Genomic DNA, 14,099 nt, shown 5'->3' on the forward strand with positions numbered 1-14,099 from the left:
AGCGCCGAGAATGGTTTCGCACGTCGGTCTCGTTTCGGTAATGGTTTCAGCACTCGTTGCGGTGGTGGTCGCCTCGGCGACACGGCGGCAGCAGTGCGCACAGTGCGCCAGCCTGGCGGCGTCGACGCCGGTCCGTGATTGGCACCCCTGAATACCCCGAAGCGAGTCGCGGCGGCGCGGCGGCCGGATTTCCGCCCAATAACGAACGCCGGGTCAGCCCTGCCGAGGCCCCGCCGAGGCCCTGCGTACGCACCGCTCCACTCCACTCCGAATGTGGGGCAGTGACCTGGCCGCCCTGGCCGCCCTGGCCGAGAAAGCAGACAGGCCCGCGAAATGATACGTCGTTTGCCTAAACGCAACCACACCTCTGCGGCGCGGTGCCGCCAGACTGCCGCCAGACTGCCGCCACACTGCCTCGGCCCTGTCCGTCACGGCGCCCTCTGTTCCCGCGTTAGCGTTGATGAGCTGTCTCTCTCAAATCCAATGTACTCCTCCCGCAGGCAGTCTCTGTCACACTCGTGGCGCGCCTCGCGTGGGTGCGAGAGGGACCCCCCAGGCTGCCCTGCTACCGTCGACGCTGCCGCCTGTCCCGGGGAAAGCCCTGTTGCCTCGGGGCGCGGGGGCGGTACGGGGCCAGAGGGCCCAGGGACATGTCGGGGTCGCGCGAGTCACGGAAATCGCTCGTGAAGCACCGAAAAATTTAATAAAATTGGAAGTTGGTGGTGTTGTGTTTTTTCGTCCCTATAGCATGGAACTTAACTCACCGGGGATGGGGATCGCTCCCGGTGAACACGGTAGGCCGTGTAAAGGCTAGGCTGGGCCGGGGTCGGCGTCGGGCCGTGGACGCAGCGGGACGCAGCGGGAGGGAAGCCCCACAATGGGAAGGACTTTCACGCCCAAAGCGGCTAGCTCTAAGCCCCGCGCCTCGCCTCGCCTACGCCTTGCCCCGGACGGAAAGCCAAAGCTGGCAGCCCGGCCCTGCCCCCTGATTCCCCCCGCCTCGCCCCGCCCCGCCTCACCGCCGTTTTGGGGCAACGCTAGGTGCATTAAGGTGCGTCCAAATGAAGCTGCACCGGGGGGCTGCTGCCGCTGTTGTCGGCCTGCTGCACCGACCCGGGCCGCCCATTTGGAAAGCCGGATGATGGAGGACGAGAGCACGGAGAGCACGGAGTGGCGTGCTGCCGCGTGCTGGGCGTGGCGATGCGCGTCCCGAGGGCCGAGTGGCGGTGCCGGCGGTGCCGCCGTGCGATGACGCGGCCGGGCTGGGTGGCCGTGGGCTCGGCAGTGTGCTGCCGCCGCTACCGTGGCCCCTCCGTACTCCGTACTGCTGCCTCTCTCGCACCCTTACGGGACGCCCCACCAGTGCGAGCGAGAGAGGGAGAGAGCACGTTGCGTGAGGTCGCGGGGAGGGCGCCTCGCAGCATGCACGGGATGCAGCAGCGGCCGGCCGCACCCCGTCGAGGGGAAGCACCGAGCCTCTCCCGGTGAGTCCAATTAAAGTAAACTTAAAAAAGTAACAGTAAATAGAAAAGGGCGTACGTAATGAAATTACGTGACCTCGCACTGACTAACTCTCTCTGTATCTCTCTCTCCCTCCCGGCCGAGGCGGATAATACGTGGGCTAGGCTGGCAATAACAAGGCGCGCATTTAGCCTTTAGCGATCGAGACATCGAGACGTGAGGCAGAAAGAAAGCGCGCCGGCCGTCGGGGAGCATTGTCTGCGCGATGCCTGTGACACGCGGGGCGGGGCGGGCCCTTGCGCTCATCCAATGGCCGGCGGCACGGGTCACAACCAAATGACGTCCGTCGCCTCGGCGGCCTCGGCGTTCGCGGGGCACTGCCAGTGGCGTGCGCGGGGGGGGGGGGGGGGGGGGGGTCAGGGGGGGTCAGCCGCCTGGAAGGTAGGCAAATTGCGTCACTTTCCCCCTGTAAGTAGGCAAAAAGCGTGGCCTGACCCCCCCCTTTCTAAATTTCTGCGCACGCCACTGGGCACTGCGGCACGCTGGGGCACCCCGCCAAGTGGAAAGCCCGGCGCCCCGGCCGCCTCGCCGTGCCGGCGTGCCCCGCTCTGCGCCTTGTCTTGCTGAGGCAGGCTTTATAACGACGGGGCCGGGACGGACTCCTGGTTGCGCAAGTCGGCCGCCGCGCCGCCGCGTCCGGGATGGTCCGGGATGCAGACGACACGGCGCGCAAAAAAGAAACGAAAAAGCGGCGCGCCGTTCGGGGCGCAGCATCGCCCGGCTGGGCTGGTCTCCGTGAGGCAGTGCATGGCCATGCGCAATGAATTTCATTCACTTCCTCCTTTTTCTGCGCGGGAAAAGAGTTCATTCGAATAAAATGCGTCGCCTGCCCGGCTGGCTGCGTCGCTGCGCCGCTACGCCGCCTGGAGTCAAGCGCGCTGGCCGGCCGGGCTTGTTTACGGTTCCTCGCGAGCCTCGGCCTCTGCGGCCGCGGCACTGGAAAATAATTAGGCGTCCGATGACGAGTGCGGCTCCGGTTTCGCGCCCGGCGTGCGTGGCAGTGCGTGGCACTGCACTGCAAGGCGTTACACTGCAAAGCGAAGCACCGCCTCGCGCCGTTTCGTTTCGCAGCGCCGAAACGAGGCGAAGCAGCGTGTGGACTTGAACTTGTGACGTCTCCGGCACTGGCCGGGCCCGATGGCTGGACCAGCTGCCCCGCCGGGCTGCCTCGGACACGCGGTGCATCTTGTGCAGCATGCACGGGGCCAAGCAGCGGTACAGTAGCCCGGTCCCGGTCCGGCCCTGGGGCGGTCGCGAGGCCCCGCCCCGCCCGCATGCACAGGAGCAGCCCAGCAAAAGGCTTGATGACTGGCTTTCGCACAGGGATCGCCTCAATTTACCAAATAGGAGATTCCTAACGGAAGGAAGAAGACGGTCCCCGCCCCGCCAGTGTGCGTGCGCGTGTGTGTGTGAGTGTGTGTGTTTGTTTGTGTGGGGATGAGGCCCCTTGCCCGTCTGACGACGTGTGATACGCCTTTGTCGGCTGCACGCAGCACGTGCAGGGCGGTGCAGGGCGGTGCAGGGGTGCAGGGCGTTGCAGCGCGAAGTGGCGCTGGCGGTAATGAAGGCAAACGTTTTGGCCGTTTCGCTGAACATGGCAAGTCCCGAAATAATGACGGCTGCGCCGCCTCGGTCTCCTTCGTCTCGCCGAGTCGCAAATTGCATGCCCGCCGCTGCACTGTACCGTGCCGCCGCGCCCGCCGCCGTGCAGTATGCGAAACATCATCACCACATCGCCACATTGTCACCATTTCGCCTCGCCCAGAGCCGCTTTTCCTAAAGTTCAGTTTTTTTCGAAAACAACTTACACAGTGCTTGTCTCGGGGGCTAAATCCAGCGTGGGGGCTGCTCCATGAGGCTGGAACAAAAAGACAACGAGAAGTGAGTCAGGTCGAGGGGGGAACAGCTTTCCACATTCGTTGTACAAAATTTGACCACATTCCACATTCAGGAGGCAAAAAACGCCTGTAAGTAGGCAACATGTGTGGCAAAAAAGCAAGAAATCTTGCACATTCGTGCACATTCACACAATCATTGTACACAAAATTTTACAGTGGGTCACCCCTCGAGTCAGGTACTCCAGGAACTGCAGGTAGTACTCTAGGTATAGCTCTGCAGGTAATAGTGCAGGTATTCCAGGTTGTGCTGCAGGTAGCACTGCAGGTACTGCACGTGAGTCGGCTTGTCGTCCGCCTGGTTTGGTCGCTTGGTCGTCGTGACGCGGAGAGAGTGACTCAATAACACTCGCTGAGGCCGTCATCAGTTCTGCCTCTCTCGCACTCGTAGTACTCGGACACGTTCCGTTGGAGTGCGAGAGAGACAGGCGACCAGGCACGCCGACAACGCGCCGACAGTGGCGTGGCAGGCTGGAAAAGCGGGGCTCTTTCGGCTGAAGCGAACGGTCAGTGGGCATCGAGCCTAGGCGAGCAGCCCCGAGCCCAGTGCACGCCAAGACCGCCGCGCTGCTGCCCGGCGAGGCGGCCTGATTGCACGCCGTCCCACGCCCCGCGCGCCGCGCAATCAGCCCCGCTGTCTCCCTCGCACCCCCCAGAGCGAGCGAGACATAGCTTCCTTCCCGTGGGCCGGGCCGGTCCGGGCCGCTGCGAGCAACGCACCGTATTTTTGCTCCGCGAGTAGCCGCGCCCCTCCCCGCCCTCCTCATCGCCGATGACGTTCCGTTTCCGTTCGCGCGGCAGGCAGAGGCGGCAGAGGCGGCGGAGGCACCCGGAGTCGCTGTGTTTCCGGAAGGTCCCTCTGGGCAGCGCCGCGCCGCGCCGTGCTGGGATTAGCGACTGACCGGCACACCGTTAGGCCTCAAGGCAGCCTCCGTTTTGACTCGACACAATCTGGTCGCGCCTGCTGCTTGCCAAGCTGCCGGCTGCGAGACTCAGGCCGCCTCGCCTGGCCCCAGTACCTCTTACAGTGGCGCCACTGTCTTCTGTACGCCGGGCGACCAGGCAAGACGCGATCCTGGCCTCTTAAGTCAAGGGATGCCGTCCCGGCGACAGGCCTGCGTGCGAACTGCCTACCCTCACGGCGCCCGCCTGCCCAGCCAGTGAGTCGCACCCACGGCGCAGGCGCGGCGCCGGGGGACAACAAGCTTGACACGCGGCGGCTTTGCAACGATCATGCGTTATTAATGGTGCGGGCTAAATCAAGAGCGCGCCGGCTCGCCGTCAACAACAACAACAACAAACAGCAGCAACAAGAAAGCCGCTTAATCGGGCAACCTTGATGAACCCTTTATTAAAGCCGGGAAGTATATATGGCGGGACGTCGATAATAAACTAATCCAACACCTTCCCCGCGGCCCTCGGCCCGCCGCGCCGGTAGCCAAGCCGCCAGCCGCCCGGCCCAGCGTGGCGTGGCGCAGCGGGGACCACCCAATGCACGCTGACCTCCTTTTCCCGGAATACATCATCGGCAGTACTGTATCAAGGCCGTGACCGCGGTGTGGCCGCGGCGTGACGAGTCACACACTGCCGTGACGCCTTGGTGACGTCACAGTCTTGTCGGTGCGACCGATTTCCGGGGAGGAAGAAAAGTAGCGCGGCCCGCACAGCAGCACGAACGAAACAGTGCTTCCTTCGTCGATCACTGCCTGTCTCTCTCGCACCGTTTACGGGGCGGGTCGCGGCGTGCTCCCACAGTCATTAGACGCCTCGCGGGGACTCCCCTCCCCCTCCCAGCCGCCGACGCGTCTCCTGCCTCTCCCCAGCGCCGCCGTCTCCAGCGCAGGGGCGCGTCCGGGAGACTTCCGTCTTGGGTGCGGCAGCGCGGCAGCCCCGCGCACCCCGACGAGGGCAGGCCGGGCACACCGGGCTCGCCGGGGGCTGGCACGCCATCTAACGGCCTGCACCGCCAGCACGCAGCCAAACACCGCGCAACACACACACACACACACACACACACGCACACACACACAAACACACACACGAGCGTAACATCAGTAAGTAAACGCCGCAACGATGACCACGAGGGTATCATGTCTGTGAGCGCCGCCTGGCAGCGCCAACTAGCCCATAGTAGTGGCGCGGAGTTTGTCTGGGTTAAGATACGCCTAGCTGAAGTCCGCGGCCTGTCCAGAGTGTCCAGAGTGTCGAACCGGGCGGCGTTGATTCCAGTCCATTGGGTGCCACCGGCCCCGCTACCGGCCTTGCCGTGCCTCGCCGCTACCGGCCTTCAGCGAGCTCGCCACTAGTGGCGCGGAGAGTGACCCCCGCGGGGACCACGACGCCGTAAAGCCCTAGCGGCGGAGTGTCGCTGATGGCCTGATGGCGCAGCGTGGCGCAGCGGGTTCGGTAGCCTGGCAGCCTGTCCCGCCGCGTCCCCAGTCCCCGCCTGGCGCCCTGGCAGCGCCCTGACGCCCTAGTTCGCCGGCCCGGCCCCCCGACTCGCAAGCTGCGAGCCAAACCTACGCTCTCTGGGGCTTTGCTGTCAAAAGTTACGTACAACGCCGACAGAGTGTCAACTTGATGCTCTTGCCAAAATCAAGAGAGTAATAAGAGTGCGCTATAGGCCAGTGGTTCTCAACCTTAGGGTCGCGACCCCAAGTGGGGTCGCGAAAAAATTTTAAGCGGTCGCGGCGAGGTAGCTGGGGTCGTGTTTTGGGCCGATTTTAAGCAGCCACTGCGTCTGATCCGAGGCGGGCATTTTGCTCCCTCAACGGGCAATTGGTCTTTGAACCTTCCTTTAGCATGCCTTTGTTACGGAGTGTGATTATCAGTCTTAGTTTGGGAGCAGTACTGTCTCAAAGTTTACCAAAACGGTCAGAAATGTCTTTGAAAAATCGTGTTTTGGGCCGATTTTAAGCAGCCACTGCGTCTGACCCGAGGCGGTATTTCGTCCTCCTTCAACGGGAAATTGGTCTTTGGACCTTCCTTTAGCATGCCTTTGTTACGGAGTGTGATTATCAGTCTTAGTTTGGGAGCAGTATTGTCTCAAAGTTGGCCGAAACGCTCAGAAATGTCTTTGAAAAACCGTTGTGACTGTTTTGGTCAACTTTGAGACAATACTGCTCCCAAACTAAGACTGATAATCGCATTCCGTAACAGAGGCATGCTAAAGGAAGGTCCAAAGAACAATTGCCCGTTGAGGGAGCAAAATGCCCGGCTCGGATCAGACGCAGTGGCTGCTTAAAATCGACCCAAAACATGATTTTTCAAAGACATTTCTGAGCGTTTTGGCCAACTTTGAGACAATACTGCCCCCAAACTAAGACTGATAATCGCACTCCGTAACAGAGGCATGCTAAAGGAAAGTCCAAAGACCAATTGCCCGTTGAGGGAGCAAAATGCCCGCCTCGGATCAGACGCAGTGGCTGCTTAAAATCGACCCAAAACATGATTTTTCAAAGACATTTCTGAGCGTTTTGGCCAACTTTGAGACAATACTGCCCCCAAACTAAGACTGATAATCGCACTCCGTAACAGAGGCATGCTAAAGGAAAGTCCAAAGATCAATTGCCCGTTGAGGGAGCAAAATGCCCGCCTCGGATCAGACGCAGTGGCTGCTTAAAATCGACCCAAAACATGATTTTTCAAAGACATTTCTGAGCGTTTTGGCCAACTTTGAGACAATACTGCCCCCAAACTAAGACTGATAATCGCACTCCGTAACAGAGGCATGCTAAAGGAAAGTCCAAAGATCAATTGCCCGTTGAGGGAGCAAAATGCCCGCCTCGGATCAGACGCAGTGGCTGCTTAAAATCGACCCAAAACATGATTTTTCAAAGACATTTCTGAGCGTTTTGGCCAACTTTGAGACAATACTGCCCCCAAACTAAGACTGATAATCGCACTCCGTAACAGAGGCATGCTAAAGGAAAGTCCAAAGATCAATTGCCCGTTGAGGGAGCAAAATGCCCGGCTCGGATCAGACGCAGTGGCTGCTTAAAATCGACCCAAAACATGATTTTTCAAAGACATTTCTGAGCGTTTTGGCCAACTTTGAGACAATACTGCCCCCAAACTAAGACTGATAATCGCACTCCGTAACAGAGGCATGCTAAAGGAAAGTCCAAAGACCAATTGCCCGTTGAGGGAGCAAAATGCCCGGCTCGGATCAGACGCAGTGGCATGCTAAAGGAGGGGTCCCGTGGGGTTGTGAAACTTTTCCTGGGGGTCGCGGAAATTTTTGGCTACAAATTTGGGGTCGCGAGCCGAGAAAGGTTGAGAACCGCTGCTATAGGCTCAAGATCGTCGGAACGTGCCAATGGACCCAACCATCCAGAATGAGAGATTGTGAGGGATTGCAACACAACACGCTGCGCGTTCCTCACGAGACGACTCTCCTTTGAGTGCCCTGGCACCGCCTGGCACTGGGTGCCCTGGGCGCGCTGGGCAGGCTGCCGCGGCACCGGCTGGCTCCGTGGAGGGAGGGGAGGAGGTTGCGGCGACAAATAATTTGCACCTGGCCGACAAACATTGAGGGAAAGTAGTGCGCAGCGGGGCGGGGCGGGGCGGGGCCCTACAGCACCTGCTCCGCGCTCCTCGCCGTTCGGTCGGGGGTTTGAAGCGACACAGCGCGACTCGAAAACCCTTTTGCGGTTTGGCTGTGGGTAGCGCCGCGACCCCGCCAGCAGCAGCCTTGGGGGACCTGCACGACGTCTCTCTCCCTCTCACGGGCCGGGCGCGTCGTAGCAGGGAGAGAGAGGGAGAGCTGCGAAGCTCCCAGTCACTGGGCTAACGTAAAGCAAGAGACTGCGCCGACATGGGACCGTCCAGCTTGTGGAACTAAAGAACTGCCGTGGCTCGCTACTCGCTGCTCATCTCGTTCATCAGCGTGATTGCTGCGGCCATGCGGCCTCGCGTCGGTCGCGGCGCCGACGGCCTCGCCGACGGCCTGCTCCGTGATCTCGGCGTGATCGGCGCGTTTTGGCCGCTTTGCCGGGTTGACTGCATTACCGCCATTACGCACTCGGCAGCGAGCAGCCACTGGCGCCGCCCTAATGCATGACGGCGTGCCGCGGCGTGCCACGGCGTGCCCATTGCCCGGCCCTCGGCCAGGTCGGCGAGGCCGCCGTTTAGCTGGATCGGGTTGCCGGCCGGTCGGCTGGCTAAGAAGGCATGGCCGGCGTGGCCGCGGACTCTGCGCCGCCGTGGACGTCGGATAGGGCAACCAGTTGCCCGTCGTCTGGAGGCTAGAGGCTGCTGGAGGCGGTTTGGGGTGCCCAGCCCGGCCAGCCTGACCAGCCGTGCATCGTGACAGTTTAGGGCATGCCATCACCAGATTCTAGGGTAGCAGCGTCCCGTTGGGCCGGCTGCAGTCGCTGGCCGGAGTCCAGGCGCTCGCAACACACACGCACACACGCGAACACACACACAGAGGCGCGCGAACACACGCACGCCTCGCTCGCTTTGGGAGATAGGTCGATGAGTCCGCGAGGTGTCGAGATACTAAAGTCCTGTGCAGTGCTGGCACCGTGCTGGCACCACGCGCCTATAAAACGATCCGGCCTGCCCGGGCTGGCCTGGGCTGGCGGGCCGGGCTGGTCCAGCTCCATATGGACCGTTGGCACGACGGGCAGCAAGTCCGGGCCGGGTCAGGGGCCAGCCAGCCAACCGGGGGGACAGTCAGGGGGCCAGACGGTCCGGACAAACAAGCAGGTCAACTCGCACCGCCCCGGTCCGCCCCGGTCCGCCTCGCACCCGGGCCGTCCGGGCCGTCCCCCGCCAAAGACACCGTCACGCCGATGAGAAATGGCGCCACTGTGTCGCGGGGAAGGACAACGGCAAGGCGGAAAAGGCACTTTGTCGGTGTCACACTCGAAGCAAGACTTGTTGTAACAATCACGAACGTGAAACAGGAAAGATAATGCTCGAAAATATCGCGCTCGGATTCCACTTTGCAGTATTTGGATTTGACGTCTGGCGGCGTTGTTTCCCGACACGCCTTGCCCGCGACACGCGCCGCCAAGTGGACCAATAAAATGACATGAAATGCGCAACACAACGGGTGGACGCGGCGTGGCGGCGTGGCGCGGGGGCTGCGCACTGTAAGTCGCGTCGCGCTTCGCTCGGTCTCGGCGCGAAGCGCGAAGAAAGAGGCAAACAAATCGGGCGGGCGCGCTGTGCGGCAAATTCGTCGCTTCCGTTATGAAAATGGCGGCGTCTCCATCTGGAGTGTCGCGCTATCCACGGCAAAAAAGGCAGGCGGCAATGCGGCCCCAATTTTGAATGCGGCCTGCACGGCCTGCGCGCTTCGGGCCGCGCTGCCCGCTCTGCCTGCAGCCTCCGAGACGCGTCATATTTTTTCGTGTTTTGATCCGTGGCCGCCGCGCGCCCCGCGGAGGGCCGAGGGCCGAGGGCAGTGACCGGGCGGCGCTACAACGCCGTGACTGCCGGCCGCGGCGGTCGACTTGCGGCGTTGTGTCCCTAGCGCAGCCATGGCGCAGCCTAGCGCAGCCCTTGGCCTGCTCTTGTCTTCTAGACCGGAAAAAGATAACAGCGTCGTGCCGCGCGGTGTTACGTGCGGGCTGGGCCGTCCCGGGCTGGGCCGTCCCGGGCTCGGCCAAGGCCCCCGCCGGCCTGGCCGCGCCGAGCCCCGTTCATCACTTTTGCTCCTCAAACACGCGAGCGAGGCGCGCGGCTCCGAGAATGCAGTTGGCGGTGGAAATAGACACGGTGGACACCCGCCCGGAAGAACCGCTCATCGGCGGCGCCCCGACGACTGCTCTGCTCGCGCGCGGTGCACTCGCTGCACTCGGCTGGCGCGCGGTGCGGTGCGGTGCCGTCGCGCTGCCCCGCCAGCCGTGGCGGTGAACACGGTGAACACGCTGAGCGTCGCTGAGCACGGTGAATGAACGCCGCGGACGAGGCCGAAGCAACGACCGGCGTGCCGCTTGGACCATGAAGCGGGCTAGGCATGCGGCACGCACGCCCAGGACTTGAAGTAGTGCCTCCCGTCTCACCAACTCCCTGCACCGCGCTGCGCCGCGCTGCACCGAGGCCGCGACGGGCTAGCCTCCCGCAGCCCGTCCTCCGCCGGACTTACGAGCTGGCCCACTGCGCGGGATGCGGGAGGCCTCCTGCCTCTGGACCGCGCCGTGTGTGTGTGTGTGTGTGAGTGTGAGGAGAGTGTGTGTGTGAAGGTCGAAGTCCTCCTCCACGATCCTTCCGCCAAGTGGCTGCATTAGCCAACCGCAACCGCTTTCGGCCTCTCTCCTTCTCTCTCTCTCTCTGTCTCTCCAGTCAGCGTCCCGGTGACGCGAGGCCCGCGAGGCTCCTGCCCCGGGCGCAAGGAGATACCGCTGCGGGAAATGAAGGAAGCGCTTCGCGCTGATTTTATAAAAAAGTGCAAGACTTGAAGCGCAGAAGCCGCCCGATATTGCAGTGGCGCCGCGCGGCCTGCGTGTGCAGGTGTGAAGAAGGACGGTCTAGCCGCGACCTGCCCCTCTCTCATCGCAGTGCCAACGACCACGAAGGGACAGAGACACGGAGCGCGGAGCCGCGATCAAGTTGGAAAGGAAGATTACGGCTCCGGCTCCGCAGAACGGCGAGGACCACCCAGCCGAGGCGGGGAGGATACCGCTGCCGACGGTCAGGCCCTTCGGCCCTGCAGGCCCCACAGGCCGGCACCACAATCAAATTGATGCGCGTTGCGGGCAGGCGGGCAGCACGCGGCGCGGCGCGGAGACTTGCACGCGGGGGAGCGAGCAGAGCGCCGCTGCTGTCGCAGTCTCTCGCGCACTCTCGGGGCGTCGCTCGGGTTAGAGAGAGAGACGGAATGAGACTGCTGAGGTGATTAGCTACCGCCGTGCTGTGACGACGCCCCGACGTGACTGGCACTGGCGCTGCCTGGCACGGCAGCCCGGAGTCGTATCGCACAGCGCGCATCGCACGACGAGCCGATTGGCCGAGACGACGACGTTGTTGTTGTTGTTGTTGCACTGCAACGCGTGTAATCCGACCCGCAGGCGCCCTATGGGGCTGCCACAGGCTGCCACCGGCAGAGAGAGCACTCCCTGAGGCTCTCTTTGAAGACCGAGCGAGGAGAGCCATCACTGAGGCCCTCCCTTGAAGACCGCGCGAGGACTGTGATAGAGCCCTCGAAGGTCGTTAGAGAAGCAAGCACTCACGGAGGACCGCGAGGGCCCGAGCGAGGACCGCTACGAGGCGGCCGCCACGCGAACAGGTTGTGAGTCCACGGCTGCTGCCCTTGGCGCTGCGCTGTGTGTGTCAATGTCGGATCGGGATTGGAAACACTCGGGCTGCACGGAGGCGGCGAAATAAACTCGCCGCCAGTAAACTGAACGACAAGGCTGTCCGCGGAGACCGGGGCGGGTACACTGGGTACACGACGACGAGCAAAACGTTGTGAGTGAATTAGCCCCCGCGCGACGCCGCTACCGGCTCGGCCCAGTCGACAGGGCTGAACGCGGCTGAACGGAAGAGAGTGGCTGCTGCCGGCCCTCGCGGACGGCCCTCGCGGACGGCGCCAAGAAAGCAGTCGAACTGCCGGAAACGGACGAAATGGAAAAGGACCTTTTCCATTGCCTTCCGCGTGGGAAGTGAGTGGCATGGCGTCGACAAGGCGTCTCGTGCGTGCCCCGATTCCCGCCCTTTCCCACGGATTAGTTCCGAATGACTTGCGGTACCTCGGTGCCTCTCGGTGCCTCGGCACGGCTAGACTTGTATGGACGTTTCCGTGAGAAAGCACACAGAGTGCCACACAGTGTGCCACACATGACCCGACCGGGAACCGGGAACCACATACAGAGGCTAGCGGTGACGACGCTGCCGGGCGGGGACCAGTGCAGAGACACTCTTCTCGGGGGCCTGGGACGTCCTGGTACTAGGCCAGCGGTTCCCAACCTTGGGGTCGCGACCCCAAATTGGGTCGCGAAAAAATTTTGAGGGGTCGCGGCGAGGTGGCTGGGGTCGCCTGGGGTCGCGGTGGTTTCCCGGCTGGCCCACAGGCCGAGCACTGGCTGCTTAAATGCCGCAAAGTTGATCAAAACGGTCACAAATGTGTGTAAAAGATCGTGTTTTGGGTCGACTTTAAGCATCCACTGCTTCTGATCCGAGGCGGTAAATCGCCCTCCCTCAACGGGCAATTGGTCTTTGGACCTTCCTTTTGCATGCCTTTGTTACGGAGTGCAATTATCTGCCTCAGTTTGGAAGCAGTACTGCCGCAAAGTTGGTCTAAACAGTCACAAATGTCTGTGAAAAATCGTGTTTTGGGCCGACTTTAAGCATCCACTGCGGCTGATCCGAGGCGGTAAATCGTCATCCCTCAACGGGCAATTGGTCTTTAGACCTTTCTTTGGCATGCCTTTGTTACGGAGTGCGATTATCTGCCTTAGTTTGGGAGCAGTTTTGCCGCAAAGTTGATCAAAACACGATTTTTCAGACATTTGTGACCGTTTTGATCAACTTTGCGGCAAAACTGCTCCCAAACTAAGGCAGATAATCGCACTCCGTAACAAAGGCATGCTAAAGAAAGGTCTAAAGACCAATTGCCCGTTGAGGGATGACGATTTACCGCCTCGGATCAGACGCAGTGGATGCTTAAAGTCGGCTCAAAACACGATTTTTCACAGACATTTGTGACTGTTTAGACCAACTTTGCGGCAGTACTGCTTCCAAACTGAGGCAGATAATTGCACTCCGTAACAAAGGCATGCAAAAGGAAGGTCCAAAGACCAATTGCCCGTTGAGGGAGGGCGATTTACCGCCTCGGATCAGAAGCAGTGGATGCTTAAAGTCGACCCAAAACACGATCTTTTACACACATTTGTGACCGTTTTGATCAACTTTGCGGCATTTAAGCAGCCAGTGCTCGGCGTGTGGGCCAGCCGGGAAACCACCACGACCCCAGGCGACCCCAGCCACCTCGCCGCGACCCCTCAAAATTTTTTCGCGACCCCATTTGGGGTCGCGACCCCAAGGTTGGGAACCGCTGTACTAGGCGACTCTTTTGCGAGGCGCCAAGTTATGGCCCAAAGGGGAATGGGGGAAATAAATGTCGAATCGGCAATCGAGGTTGTTTCCATTGTGGCTCTCTTGGCATCATTACGAGGTCCATAACGATGCGGCGGGAAAAAAGTGGTCCGTGTGGGGCGGTGGAGGTGTTGTGCCTGTCGTCTCATTTGGCAGCCTTGCCCGACATCCATCGTCAGCAAGCGGGCGCGCGCACACACAGGTGTATTCCGGGTGCCATAAAGCGTCTGGATAGCCGTTGACCTTGCCGCCGCGAGCCGGCCAATCAGGAAGGCCGTGCTGCTGTCACATCCAGGGCAGAGCCAGGGCAGCCAACAACGGCTCAATAAAGTCCGAGGCGAGGCGTTTGGCGCGGTCAGCCATGTTGGCCACCCTGGCTAACGACGCGATATTCGCCCGCTACTACAATCATGCTTGGCAACACCACAATGCAGAGCCGCGGCTGGACCGTGACGCTTTGGTCACGGCACTGCTGGTTCTGTTTGGCGGACCCACCGCGGCGGGGCTTCTGTCCAGCGAATCGACAGGGAGGAGGTGGCTCCGCGCTCCGCACAAGTTCGAAGCTGAGACTAAGTTGCTCCCCCGCGCGCGCGCGTGCAGAGCAGTGCCGCCGAGCGGACTTGCAGTGTCTCTGCG

The 14,099-nt window shown here is 61.6% G+C and overlaps 1 protein-coding gene across 1 annotated transcript in view; it reads right to left on the reverse strand.

Moving 5' to 3' along the window:
* The window catches only part of LOC117651342 (ras association domain-containing protein 10-like), a 33,293-nt gene that overhangs the window by 11,637 nt on the left and 7,557 nt on the right, over positions 1-14,099 (reverse strand). Inside the window, exon 2 of the mRNA XM_034395293.1 lies at positions 3,330-3,379. The gene's annotated coding sequence lies outside the window, so the exon portion shown is untranslated. The remainder of the gene's footprint in view (positions 1-3,329; positions 3,380-14,099) is intronic.

Source organism: Thrips palmi, unplaced genomic scaffold (assembly GCF_012932325.1).
Source record: "Thrips palmi isolate BJ-2018 unplaced genomic scaffold, TpBJ-2018v1 HiC_scaffold_5, whole genome shotgun sequence".
NCBI lineage: Eukaryota > Metazoa > Arthropoda > Insecta > Thysanoptera > Thripidae > Thrips > Thrips palmi.